Source organism: Triticum urartu, chromosome 7, assembly GCF_003073215.2.
Source record: "Triticum urartu cultivar G1812 chromosome 7, Tu2.1, whole genome shotgun sequence".
Lineage (NCBI taxonomy): Eukaryota > Viridiplantae > Streptophyta > Magnoliopsida > Poales > Poaceae > Triticum > Triticum urartu.
The window spans coordinates 700,821,769-700,837,030 of record NC_053028.1 but is presented as its reverse complement, the minus strand read 5'-3'; positions in this window follow the sequence as shown (position 1 = coordinate 700,837,030).

Genomic DNA, 15,262 nt, shown 5'->3' with positions numbered 1-15,262 from the left:
TTTAGCCAGCCATAATATATGTGAAATGTGTAATGCCATCCTGTTTAACCAGGCATCATATATTTGAATGATATCTTCCCCATCCTTTTCTTCATTACATTTCCATTTGTCGACAATGTTTGTACATTAAACTACTCTTCCTGTGAATCGGCCATTTGGGTGGGAGATGGAAAAATCTGGAGTGAAAACAAGGCCTTCAGAGCAGACAGTGCTACCTGTCGAAGCAGGTCTCTTGTTGGGTCCCGATAGCTCCTCAGAGATGGATTCAGAGATAGATGACTAGTCATATTCCCCCACTGAGGTGTATGCTCTAACTTGGCACGGTTATACTGCTCATATCATGCATACGGTGTCTTGCATTACATAGTTTAGACATCATATACACAATATTCAACACCATGTTCTTAGTTCAGACATCATATCGAAAGCCCTCTGTTTAGCATATAAATCACATATGTGAATTAAATGATGCGATCCTGATTACTTAGATAACATGTAGGTGAATTATGTCATGCGATCCTGTTTAGTTATTCATCATATCTTTGAATTAGGTTATGCTATGCTATCCAGTTTAGATAGACATCATATATGTGAAATTATGTCATGCTATCCGTTTTAGTTAAACAATATACATGTCAACTATTTCATGCCCACTTTTTTCCACACTATCTATTGCATCTGTCTCTCATACAATGTCTATACATTCAACTATGTTTCCTGTTTATCAGCCATTTGAATTGGAGCGGGTGATGCCAGTATCTAGCGGACAAAAAACACGGTCTTCAAATAAAACAGTGCCACCTCTTGGTGGAGATAGCACCCCGGTTGTACATGCACAAGAACCAGCCCTACCACACATAACCCAAACTCTCGCAGATTGTACCCCTACTACGATGGACAGAGAACCAGCTTCACCCAATCTAACCCCAACCCCAGCCGATAGTAACCCAGTTCCTGTTGACACGGCACAATCTCCACCACAGAGCTCCCAAACAAGAGCAGTTAGTAAGGCAGCTCCAGTGCCCAAAGGGCCAGTACTATCACGACGAACCCCAACTCCACCAGTTAGTACGCCTATTCCTGTGGAGGAAGCACAACCAGCTAGTCATAGTTTAGCATCTATCGCATTTGATGTTGTTAAATCGTATGTGCGTATCTTCCCATCTTGGAAATATTATACTGAAGATGAAGGAAAATGCCAGTTGCAGGTGTTTGTCCAAGAGTTATGTGTAAGTAATGTTATTCATGGCAATTACTTTGCTTCGTCCCATACATCCTACCTCCATGATGGTTATAATACAGCAAATTTTCCTATTTTTCTCTATAGAGAAGGACCGATTTGGAAACTCAGAATGAGGTAACCTGTGCTAATACCTCTGCTATCTTCAAAAATGCTTGGTGGCAGTATCAGAATTACCTGAAGAAAACATACTTCACCGGCAAAGAAACTCATCAAATTCCCTTACGTTCTCCTGAGACACATTTACTGGACGATGACTGGGAACGCCTTGTTCTGTACTGGTCCCGAACCAAGAATATGGTAAGGTCTATGAGCTCATTTTCTATTTTTAAGTATTATATTCTTGCGTCTTACTGTACTCTGTTCATGTAGAACAAGTGCCTAAACCTGAAGAACAATTGTTCTAATTTAAGATTCCATTGCTACCATAGGACATAGATATATGTTTGTTTGATGCTTTTATTATGTACTAGTACTTGGCAATAGAAGACTTGGTAGTTTAATCCTGTCCACCTTACTAATGACCTGGTTCACCGAAATGAGTTCCATATACTAGTACATGCTAAACTTGTTATGTGTCTGCTTGTTTCTTCTTTTAGAATGTTGATAGAATATTGGGGAAGAGTGCCTTATTAAGCAACGGTAAAGGAAGTAATGTAGATAAGGTTTATGATAGTGACACATCCTGTCTTGGTTTAGTGTTGGAGTTACTGGCCACTACCACTTGCACTAGCTATTCAAACTCACTGTCTGAATCAGTTCGGTTTCTTGAGTCTCCACTACAAGCTGAAAGACATCGATCAATTGTGCTGCGACAAGAAGCGGAAGGACTATGGAAGTCCCTGGAGCATTCAGATGCATACTTTCTGGTGCAACAGCAAGCGTTGGAGGATTTTAGCGCCAAACAGGACAAAGCTAATCAGCTTGCTAAGCTTATTGCCAGCATGGTGGATACCCAGGATAACGTTTCTTGAGCTCTTCTGAAGTTGTTTCAGTTATGCTCTTGTTTTGCTGCCGCGTTTATTTGCACTGGTGGCCAATTTTGACGGCCAGTGTATATGATATGCTCCTTTGTTCCCTATATTTGCACTGGTGGTGAACTTTGATGCCCAGTGGATGTAATATGTGTAATAGCCATGATAGCCTAGCCTTAGTTGCTTGCTTATTTATTTCCTTGTTGTTTATTTGTTTGCTTGTAGTCATTGCAGTTCTTTTTCCGCGGTTAACTAGTGGCTGCAATAACCTATTTTTTAAAACTAGGCCACAATAACCATGGGCTAATATTTACTGTAGTGACACTTGGCCTCCTACGGGCTGTAGAAATAATGGGCCTTCTACGGGCCGTAGAAACAGAAGGCCTTATACGGGCCGTAGAAACAATGGGCCTTCTACAGGCCGTATCATCAATGAGCCTTATACGGGCCGTATGATCGATTGGCCAAACATGTGCCAATAACAGGCCGCATTATGACCGTAAACGGGCTAGAGTTGGAATCATCCGTTCATGGGCCGACCATAACGGGCCATTGTTAATAGGCCGTATTTGATGACGCTATGAAAACGGCCCAACGTATTAACGGACCACAAACGGGCCGACTGTAACCACGGGCTGAATTTGGCCCACAAGCAGAAAATGACAGTAACGGGCCGTAAGTAAACGAATGTTGGAAATGAGCCCAAGAATAAATGGGCTCTGAGAAGGCCGAAAGATAACATGGGCTGGAAATAGACCAACGGAATAACGGTCCGTTAATGGGTATAAAGTGATACACTGTTCATTACGGGCCAGTTTCACCACGGGCCGTTAATGGGTGTAAAGTGATACACTGTTCATTACGGGCCAGTTTCACCATGGGTCGTTAATAGGCCAAGAGTTACATAGGGCCTCATATGGGTCGAAAGACGTCATGGGCCATACATGGGCCAGAAGTGAAAACGGGCTGTAATCATATTGGATGGCTCAGATGACGCTACTGGGCCTAATTCAGATAGGGCGTAACGGGCCTTGGGTTAGCGGGCTGTAAATGGGCTATATGCGAACATGCCGTTAATAGGCTTTCCATGGGCCGACCCGCCACCTTTTGACCAAGGTAAACGGGTCGGCCTTTTCACAGGAATGGGCCTCTGTTGGGCGTGCCACGAGTCGACGTATCATAGGCGCCTATCTGACCCACTGACGAGCTGACACATGTTTCGTCCAGCCAATAAGAATTTTACACGTGGAAATTTCCCATTGGTCGGGGCTGTTAACGGGTTATCGGATCCAAAACCCGACCCGATAGCTTAACGGCATTCCATTACGGTGGATGCCACGTGTCGGTCACCCTTGACGAAAGCACTTCTGTGACGCGCGATTTATCGTCATGGAAGTGGACACTTCCATGATGATAATTTTGGTAATGTCATGGAACACTTCTACGACAGCACAGGTATGACTATCTTGATTTTGTCATAAATTTGTCATGGATGTACATGCATGACAAAAAAAGCGACCTACTGTGACAAACACGTATCATCATGGAAGTGTATTTTTTGTAGTGTAGCACCAAAGACTTTGAAATAACTTACATTGGCTTTCTTATCAGTGAGGAGTTCATAGGCAGTCTTCTTGAAGAATTTGTGAAGATATACTCTGTTGATGATGTGGCATGCAGTATCAATTGCCTCAATCCAGAAACGACGAGGCATTTTGTATTCATCAAGCATAGTGCGAGCCATCTCAGCAAGAGTCCTGTTCTTGCGCTCCATGATGCCATTCTGCTGAGGAGTATAAGGAGCAGATAACTCATGAGTAATACCAAGTTCATCAAGATAGTCATCAAGACCAGAATTCTTGAACTCAGTTCCATTTTCACTTCTGATGTGCTTGATCTCCACACCAAAGTTGGTTGAAGCCCTCGAGGAAAATCGTTTGAAGACTTCCTGCACTTCATGTTTGTAAGTAACAATGTGTACCCATGTGTATCGAGAGTAATCATCAACAATAACAAAGCCATATTGAGATGCATCATTTGAGACTGCAGAATAATGGTTAGGACCGAAGAGATCCATGTGAAGCAATTCAAAAGGACGAGTGGTGGTCATGATAGTATTCGCTGGATGCTTAGCCTTTGTCATCTTCCCAGCTTCACAGGCTTCGCATAAGTGATCCTTGAGGAATTTTACATTCTCGATGCCAATGACATGCTTCTTCTTCACAAGCGTGTGCAAATTCCTCATGCCTGCATGACCAAGTCGTCGATGCCAGAGCCAGCCTTCTGAAGCTTTTGCAAGTAGACACACGGCTGGTTGCGGTCCTGTAGAGAAATCAACAATATACAGGTCTCCTCTCCTAAAGCCTTCGAAGACTTTGGAATTGTCAGCTTCCATAACCACAACACAACGGTACTTTCCAATGACAACTACCATATCAAGATCGCAAAGCATTGAGACAGACATGAGGTTGTATCCTAAGGACTCGACAAGCATGACTTTGTCCATGTGTTGATCCTTTGTGATCGCAACCTTACCTAGACCCAATACCTGACTTTTGCCTTTTTCAGTGAAGATGATATGCTTCAGATGCGATGGTGATAAGGGAGCATCCATCAATAGATTCTTGTCACCAGTCATGTGATTTGTACATCCACTATCGAGGACCCACTCAGTGGCTTTGGGTTGATCATCCTGGAGATGAATTAGTGCAACTTACGAACTCATATACTTCATCAGTGAAGAATATGACATCAATTCATCAGATCAATTTCATCAAGCAAGAGAACATATAAAGCAGTATGAGGACATGAGAAATGAAAGTTCATTTCTTCATGATTAGCCTGCGTCCTTTCAGGCACATTCAGGTCTCCAGCAAATTCTTCAGACGATTACGTACGTCTGGAGACCTGACCCTGCAGAAGAGATTAGTTCTTTTTCTTCACCACCCACATCTGAAGGGGTGGCAAAGAGTCCATCACTCTGTGAGCTCCATACGAGAAAGGTGGCATAGAAGCCAGTCCATTTCGTTTCACATAAGAGGGGTTAGGATAAGCATATGAATAAGCAGAGAAATTCTTCGAGGACTTATGAACATAATGATTAGAAGAATAATGCTCATATTCATAGCCCTTAGCTCTTCCCTGCGAAACAGAGTTGTTAGCACGATGATATTCATATGAGGACTTTGATCCTTTTGAGGAATTTGGTACATATGAAGAATTTGATCAGGGGTTCCTATTCTTCACAGGTGGTGTCCTGAGGACATTCACCTAAAGACTTTCAAGGCACCTTTTGGGAACCCAGATTTTCTTCATAGGAGGACCGTTCCTGCAGTTAGTGCCAACATATCTAGCAAATATTTCACCATTCTGATTTTTGAACAGTTTATAGTTGGAGTCAAATGACTCATCATCAGAATGAGGAGATTCACATGAAAAGCCAGATAAGTTAGATGGATCAACTGGAGGTCCCTTTGCAGCAACCCATGAGGTTTTGGGGTACTGCTCAGGCTTCCAATATGTACCATCAGCATTGAGTTTCCTCTCAAAGGCAATACCCTCTTTCCTAGGGTTCCTGTTGAGGATCTGCTTTTTAAGCACATCACAAAGAGTCTGATGCCCTTTGAGGCTTTTGTACATGCCTATCATGTACAATTCCTTCAGCCCTGCATCTTCAGTGATACTAGCAATGTCCTCATATGAGGAATTAGTGATAGCAGAGGCAGGTGAAGAATTTGAAACATTAGCAGCATTTGAACATTCAGGTGAAGAATTAGCAGATTCACATTCAATGCACTTCAAGCATGGAGGAACAAATTCTTCCTGAGAAGCGCTGATTTGTTGAGCAAGTAATGAATCACGCTCCTTCTGAAGATCTTCATAACTCACTCTTAGCTTTTCAAGATCTTGCTTTCTTTGAAGAAATTCATATGAAAGCTTCTCATGATCAGATAAGAGAGTGTTATCATGATCTTGAAGGGTGTCATACTTAGTATGAAGTCTCTGAAGACTTTCAGCCAAAGCTTTTGACTGATCCATTTCTTCTCCCAACATATCATCGCTCCTATTTAGCATGTATTGAACTTTTTCCAAAGCTCTTTGTTGTTAGTGGCAAGGGAAGCAAGTTTAACATAGCTTGGTCCAAATTCATCACAAGATTCTTCATCACTGGATTCAGATAGATAGCATTCAGTTACCTTAGTATCTTTTGCCATAAGGCATGATGCAGAAGATGATGATTCTAATTCAAATGTCATCGCTTTGAGAGATTCCTTGAAGTCCTCAATCCAAGGATCATGACGGGTTCGATGACCTTCCTTAGAGAGACGGTCCCAGATAAGCTTCGCATGATCGAGATGCATGATATTCCTGAACTGATTTTGAGACAGACGGGAGCAGATGACATCCTTCGTCGTGAGGTTGAGAAGAGTGTACTTGCGAATGTCATCAGCTTCCGCCATCTTGCACAGATCGGTCAGACCAATCTCAGTGACGGTCCACAGCTCGCTGTTCATCGCCATGAGGCGCTTCTTCATCATGGCTTTCCACTTGGGATACTCGTGACCGTCAAAGATGGGGCATGACACAGTCTTCATTCCTGTGGTCGACATAACTAAAACTCCAGGCGGTTAAACCAAAAACACACAGAACAAGGGAGTACCTTACTCTGATACCAATTGAAAGTGCGTTATATCGACTAGAGGGGGTGAATAGGCGATTTTTATGAATTCCTCACTGAGGAATTTGCAGGTGAGGAAATTCCTTAGCGAAGAACTATTAGCAGCGGAATAAGTACTCAAAAGTAAACATAACAGAACACAAGCATAGTCATCATGATGAAATGAAGACAAGCACAGAGTACAGAAAGTGTAAACACAGGATAACACAGGATGAAGACAAACAGACTGAAGAAATTGAACTGAGGAAATTGAGGAAGTCTTCAGTCAAAGTCTTCAAACACAGATACGAACAAGCACTCAACACAGTTATGAGGAAATGAAAGAGTTGAGGAAATAGAACCAGTGAGCTTGGTGAAGACAATGATTTGGTAGACCAGTTCCAACTGATGTCTCAGTTGTACGTCTGGTTGGAGCAGCTAGGTATTTAAACCTGAGGACACACAGTTCCGGACACACAGTCCTCACCGTATTCTCCTTGAGCTAAGGTCACGCAGACCTCGCCCAATCACTCGTGGTAAGTCTTCAGGTGACTTCTGAACCTTCACAAACTTGGTCACTCGGCGATCCACAATTCCTCTTGGATGCTCTAGACCTTGACGCCTAACCGTCTAGAAGAAGCACCGTCTTCAAAGGTAACAAGTGTCGTATCCACGCAGGATCAATCTCTTCAGTGATGCTCAATCACTTGGGGTTTGTAGGTGTTTGGGTTTGGGTTTTCCTCACTTGATGTATTTCGCTCAAAGTCCTCGGAGGATGGGATGCTCTCAAATGACAAGTGTCAGTTTCTCTCGGAGCAGCTAACCAGCTAGTGGTTGTAGGGGGTGGCTATTTATAGCCTAGGGAGCAGCCCGACATGATAAGACATAAATGCCCTTCAATGATATGACCGTTATGTGGGTAGATATTTTGGGACAGCTGGCGCATGGCACAACAACGGTCGGAAATTTGAGTATTAAATTCCTCAGGGCTATCATGTTCCTCACTGTGTAGGCAATCCGCACTGGCGAATTCCTAACTCCTCAGTCAAAACAAATTCCTCAGAGACCAGAAGAACTTTGTCTCTGTCACTAAAGAATATGACTGAACTGTATGAGATTTCCAATGGCTTCACTCGAAGGGATTGGTAGGTGTAGGATTTTGAGTTGAGCATCACATGGAAATTTTTCCTTAGTATTTCCTCGACCCCCTTTAACAGTACGATGTTTCCTATGACTCAAGAAAGAGAAAATGAAACTACGAAACGAAAGTCTTCATGCTTCATGTTCCTCGAATGAATACCAAGTCTTCAGGATTGCACCAATTTCTTCACTTACAAAGTCTTCAGAAATCCAAAGTCTTCAGTCGAAGAACCTCATTTTTAGGGGTCGACTTTCTCTGTAAATATCAAACTCCTCATTGACTTATAGACCTGTGTACACTCAAAAACACATTAGTCCCTTAACCTATAAGTCTTCAATACACCAAAATCACTAAGGGGAACTAGATGCACTTACAGTACTCTTATCCGCATCTTCTAACATGGTAATATTGTTTAACCAGCAGGTTTAGCACCTCTCAAGTTCTGACCGTAGGAAAATGATCATCTGAACCCTTTGCAAGAAATCGGCAAATAAATTAGTAGCCACCAGAACGGTCTTTACAAATCAGATCCGGGACATTACTGAAGTAACTCAACCACGGCTCCAGACGGCCGAAAATCAGCTCAAAGCATGAGACCGTGTTGATAAGAAGAACGTGGAAGTTCCCTAAGATGACCGAAAAGCAGCTCAAAGCAAAGGGCCACTGTCACAAAAAGAAACTCAACACTTGTACGAGTCAGCCGGAAAATAGCTCAGAACTTGTGACAGCTGTTGAATAGAGAAATATAAAGTCGGCATCCACCTCGGTCGGCCAAAAACAGCTCAGAACCCAGGCGTGGTGCCGTTACCAGAGAAAAGTCGACAAGGGTTCATCAGGATCATATTCCAGGTTCACAGGTACTTGTACAGAGCTCACTGTTGTCGTCAATCTTCACAATCCTTTGTCACACTATGGTGAATATCTGGCTTCCTTCACATATATCTGAGAATCTAATTCCCGAGGTAGACTTGTGTTCTGACTGATTCGTGCTTCTGACCAACTGCTGCGGATCTGATTCTTGCACTGCCATCTGTTGTCAATTCACAATGTACTATCTTGCACGGGAAGTCATCCATATATCGTACTGAGGAAGATGGAGGAATCTTGCACTGGAAGCTTTTCTGGTAGCTTGCGAGGGAAGACTGGGTTGCTTACACCAGAAGCTTCTCATTGTGATAGGCGGACCGATTACCACATATATATCTCATCTGGATATTTCTGTTGTTGGTTACTTGCATGAAACAGGGTTTGCTGGACTATCCTCCTTTCTGAGTATTGAATACATGGCCCATTCTTGCTTTCTTCCAGGTATATCATGTTTCATAATCATCCTCAAAGAAGAATCAAACCTTGCATCTGAACCATACCTTTGACTGATGATATACTGTCGATCTTGCACACAATTTATCTCCTTGCAGATTTGATCATTTCTGCTATGATGAGTGCACACTGAGGGAGACTTGATTATCCGTACTGTTGTGAGGAGTGCACATTAATGCAAACTTGATACTGACGGTCCATCCAGGATTTCTTTGGCATTCAGACGATACATTCCCAATTTCACTGCAGTCTGCTGATTATTCCATTCTGTTTAGCTGAGTTTCCAAATATTTGAATTCCTTATTGATTCCTCGGGTCCGGTGTCGGTTGGCGAACAACTTTAATAAGGGGAAAAATTTGTAACACCGAAGGCCCAAAGAAAGAAGCAAAAGAAACAACGAAAACAAAAGCGCACAAAGCATAAAACTAATATTAATAGGGCCAATTCCATTTTTCCCCCTAACTTTGTCCCGAACTCATCTTTACCCCTAAATAAAAACAGTGCTCAACTTTGCCCCTCTTCCGTTAGGTGCGCTTATAGAAATGCCCTTCCGTACATTTTCCGTCCAGTCAAAGGCCTTTGACCGTTAGATTTTTCTACACGCGCACTTAACGGTCAAAGGCCTTTGACTGGACGGAAAATGTACGGAAGGGTATTTCTATAAACACACTTAACGGAAGAGGGGTAAAGTTGAGCACTGTTTTTATTTAGGGGTAAAGATGAGGTCGGGACAAAGTTAGGGGGAAAATGTAAATCTCCCATATTAATAATATAATCAAGCAACATCACATATTACTACTACTCACAACAATAATTGCATGCACACCTAAGCATACAAATCTCGCGGAAACTCCGGTATTACGATCTAATATGATGCGGCGGTGTGCACGAAAATGAAATCCATGTGTGGAAGGAATTGGTGTAACCAAGGCTACACTGAGCGTTGGCTGAACTCCAGTTGCACCGAGATGGATACGGAGGCGAAGATGGACTTGGTGATCATGTAGCGAGACACAAAGGTCACGACCACATCATCACCAAGCGTACGAAAGGGGATCATACACGTCTAAAGAATGGAATGACAGGGTAGGATAGCGGAGGGAAAGCAATGCTTACTGGCACTGCCCTTTTCTGATAACAAAGATCAGTAAGGGTGCCAAAGGGACGAGATGAAGAGCACGATTCAAGATAGAGGCAAGTTTATCATCGAAATGATATGGGTGGGTGATGGAAAGATACCGCATGATACCTGAGCATAACTCCTGCGAATAGTGTCTGGAACAGTTGGTACCAGGGCATCACTCCACTGGGACAGAGATGACACCAAACACCGAAGAGCGGGTATGCAAAGAGGAAGGGTGCATGTAGTGGATCGAAACCGATACCACCTACACTCACCAGATCAACTATTAGCGACTAGATAATAATCTATATGCATGATATGCAACAAAAAAATTGCAGCAATCAAGTGCAACAGACCAACTGGGCTATATACTACCGCATTCTAACGTTCGCGCGGGCTAGGGCGTCCTACAGCCAGACCTGCTCTGATACCAAGCCTATGGCACCCCGGCTCAAAGAAACTGGAACGCCTCATATTCCAGCCCAGAGATCAAGGAGAAGTCTTCTGGAATACGGCACTGCTTAGCATAGAACAACTCAGCTCTTTATTACAATCTATACTGGGTACAAGGGGTTACATCGGCACGACGACACTACGCTTGCCACTGTTGCTCTATGCAGGCAGCAGAACAACTCGAAGCAGCGGAATAACTCTAGCAGCAGAACAACGAAGATAGTGGTGAACTCCACTCCGCGGGGAGTCTGGCTGGAACGCTTATCCTAGCTCGCAAACAAAGAATCCATGGCAAACAAGCAATCAAATCCGGCTTGACCTGCAAGCTGGCATGACACGGCAGGTCAGTACAGTGAATGTACTTGCAAGCTCACAATAACCAGAAGCATTCAAGACAAACAACAGCATGGCAATTACATGTTAACAAGGATTAACATGATATCATCTAAACAACATGGCATGAACAACATGATACCAATAGCACAATATAAGCATGGCATTAACATATAAACATGATGATACTAAAATGCAACATGATGACACTATCATGCATCAACTTACTCTGCTCAGGGTTACCTCGTAACCATCACATGCATCACTTACCATCCTCGGACATCACATGATCATCTCAGGATCAAATCAAGCTTGGTATAAACAATACCATAGTAATCAATACATGACCACAAGGAGCTTGACCTTTACCCGTGATTCTCGCATAACACCACAAATATCCACAACTCGGTATCCTCGATACCACGATGATCCTCTCACGATCACATAAAGATCAAACAACTTCTTTCATCATCGAACCGGGGTTGTTATTAAGCACATTATTATTATTATTACTGTTGACCCATAGTGTGACCGACTACAAACTGGGCCCATATCCGCGGGCGCGGCTATCGATAGATTTAACACACACTCTGCAGAGGTTAGCACATTGTACCCACACCACGGAACCCATGGCCTCGCACTCCCATTCGGGTGGATCAACGACGTTCCGACAAAACCATCCTACTACCATGACACTCTCCCGGCCACTCCGACTAACTACCTCTGAGCTAAGTCATGGGTGGCCCCGTGCCTATCAAAGGCATCAACAACCACCATCATGGCAAAACGGTCCCAAACGGGGACATGAGCTCAGAACCAAACATGGGCACACAAGGCTTATGCCGTCCTACCCGGCCAAGGTAGCGCCCACGCATAACCTTCCCTCGTTAGAGGCACCGACGAGAGGCATGACAATAGACCCAGTTAGGACCCTCCCATAAAGGCAAGTGTGGCTGCACTGGTCAGCTCGATACGATGGCACTATGACTCAGCTAACAGATGTTCAAGTTCGATTACAGTCCAGTTTAACTAGCATATTAATTAGCTGGGTCATATGAAAATAACATGATGCAACTACAATGCATGATACCAACATGAGCAGCGGACATCATCTCCAACCATAAATCATATGTCCGAATGAGCATGAACAAACATGAATAACACAAGCATAACTCTACCATAAGCATAGCATGACCGCTAGCATCAGAAATAAATACCATGGCAATAACATAACGATAATACTACCATGCAAGCATTTAACCAACTAAATGCAACGGAGCATGCATAACAACGGTACTTGGAACCGACGATAATCATGCACCGAAGGCCATTACCAACATGTACTTATACCAACATGACATACGGTAGAAATGCTAGCAACTAGTACATGATAACCAGGTGCATAAAAACATATCATGAAAGTGAACACAAATCCATAATCATCACCGAAATAACGATAACCGTATCAAAGCAATCAGAAATTTATTAAATATTCAAGTTGAAAACCATGGCTACTGCATGGCCATCATGCAAGTGGGTGTTGTGGCTTGCCTGGGGATGAAGAAGGCTCCGGGAAGATGTGTGGTGAAGCCGTGGAAAGAATCACCGGAAAGGGTTCTCTCTCGGAGGGGGCTGATTAGGAGCAAGGGCAAAATGGTCATTTCCAGTATGTCAAACCATAGTGAAAATGGGAACGTAACGGGCTCGATGAGACGAAGACGTGGGCGTTGGTTTCACCTCAATCGGAGTCTTGAGCAAAAAGTTATAGCCCGACGAAGTCCAGGGACCAATCTATAAAAATAGTCCTATAAACAGGCCCCTGGCGGCTGAAAACAGAAAGCGCATTTAGAGGAACACGCCTTCAGAGCAGAGAAAACGTACTCCCAGCCGTAGTTAAATGAAATACGCCTTCTTATAAAGAAAGTGTATTTCAACAGAACTAAGAGCAGAGTACGCTTTCAGAAGTGGAAGACGTAATACCAGAAATCCGTTTCCACTTATCTGACGTGGCGGGGGCGGGTCAACGCGGGTGGCTGCCAGGTGGGGTCGCGTGGGGAGTGGGGCCTGCCTGGCCAGGGGAGAGGAGTCAACACCGATGTCTTCGTCTCCCTCGCGCGCTCACCCGCGTGGGACAGAGGCCAGGGACGACGTCGGTGGCCGTTCGGGCGGCTCCGGCCACCGTTCGTGGCGCTCAGACCACCTACGTGATCGGGAGGACACAGCACATCCATCCTGACGCAGAATGAGCGCCGAGGAGGAGCGGAACGGCGGCGCACCACGGAGGCAGAGAGCAACGGCGTCGGCCCATCTTGGGGGCACGCGGCCACGAGTACTCCGGCGCCGAACTGCGGGGCTGGGAAGGTGCGTCGGGGTCTGGGTAGACTACTAGTGGTGGGGGAATTGAGGGAGGGGCTCGGGCTCGCTCGGATTCGAGCGGCCAGAAGCGGCGTCCATGGTGGCGATGGCGAGGCAGAGGAGCTCCTCGAGCTCGGGTGAGCAGTCGGGGAGGTCTATAGGAGAGAGGAGGGGAGGGTGGTGAGCTCGGGGGGTCTCGGGGTGGCCTTATATAGGCAGGGGATGGGTGTGTCGCGCTTTCGTTGTCGCGGACACGTGGCCAGCGCCGCGGACGCGTGTGCACGCGCATGAGCTCGGAGGTAGGCGCCGGGGAGGAACAGGAACGAGCTCACGGGTCAGAGGGAGCCAAGAGAGCACGAGGAGGAAGGGACGAGGAGGAATACGACGGTCGGCGCACTGTGCTCCCGTGGGCGTTCGGCGGCGAGCGTCGGTGAGGAAACGGGCGGAGGGGGGAGGGGTCCAGGGGAACTGCGACGATGAGATGAAGACGTTGGACACGGTCACGCGCGCGAAGGAGACGAGAGGAGGAAGGGCCCGAGCAAAACGCTACCCAGCTCGCAGCCATGGCATGCCAGGACAGTGGTCACCGCGTGATCCTGGGCATTCAATGCTCACTGGCGCCCAAATTGGTGTCTAGCAGAAAGTCCTGGTGCCCTTAGTCCAAAGGAGGCAACAACACGGCCCAGGACAAAGAAGAGATTTGCACCTAGCTCCAAAAGATTGCAACAGCAAGGTGTTTGTTGTCGTACGTGGTTCACATGAGAGAGGTTAGACTCTGAGATTTGTCACAACATGATTAATCACTAAGGTGGTGCTTATTCTAAAAATCAGACTAAGAGGATTTAGAGGGTAATTGGTGTAGAAAGTGCCATACTGGCCATATTAGGTAATTTGGATGATGCACTCATTTGTAGTGGCAAGTTGAGCTGAAATTGGACATGGCCCAATGATTTGAAGATATGAAGATGTCCAAAAAGTTTCATGCCATTTGGATGAACCAAAATAGCACTTGCTTCATATAGCTTTGCTCTAGACAGAAACTTAGAAAAATTGCACAGGGCGAATGATATAATGGATTGAGCCAAATTTTGGTGGAGAGTGTTTATATGGATAGGAGAAATGGTTGGAAAATTTTCAGCTTAAATGAAGCAATATAAAATATACTTGCTTCACTAACTGAAAATTTGAGCAGAGACAAAGAATTGAAGATGAGCTCACATGGAGGCATGACATGAGCTCAAATTTGGTGGAGGGCTATAATATGATGATATGAAGGACCTTGCAAAATTTCAACTCATTTGAATATGCCTAGCTTATACTTCCTTCAAAATCAATTCCCTCAGACAGGAACTTTGAAAAATTGCTCAGGAATATTTACTAGGCAAATTAAGTTGCATTTGGCATGGGGCAATTATTTGGACATGAAAAGGTGTCCAAGAAGTTTGGGGTCAATTGGGCAAAGATAAATGGCATTTGCTTCACAATCTGCCATTCAGGACAAAATAGGAAAATAATTAGTTCAGCATGATGGGAAACATGGACAATGGAATGTTTTGCCATATTTGAGGAAGATATGACACAAACAATTTATGAGAATTATTTGGGAATTTTGGGAGTGATGGAAAGTATAGGTTGCTTCACAACCTAGGGGCAAATTGAGTGATT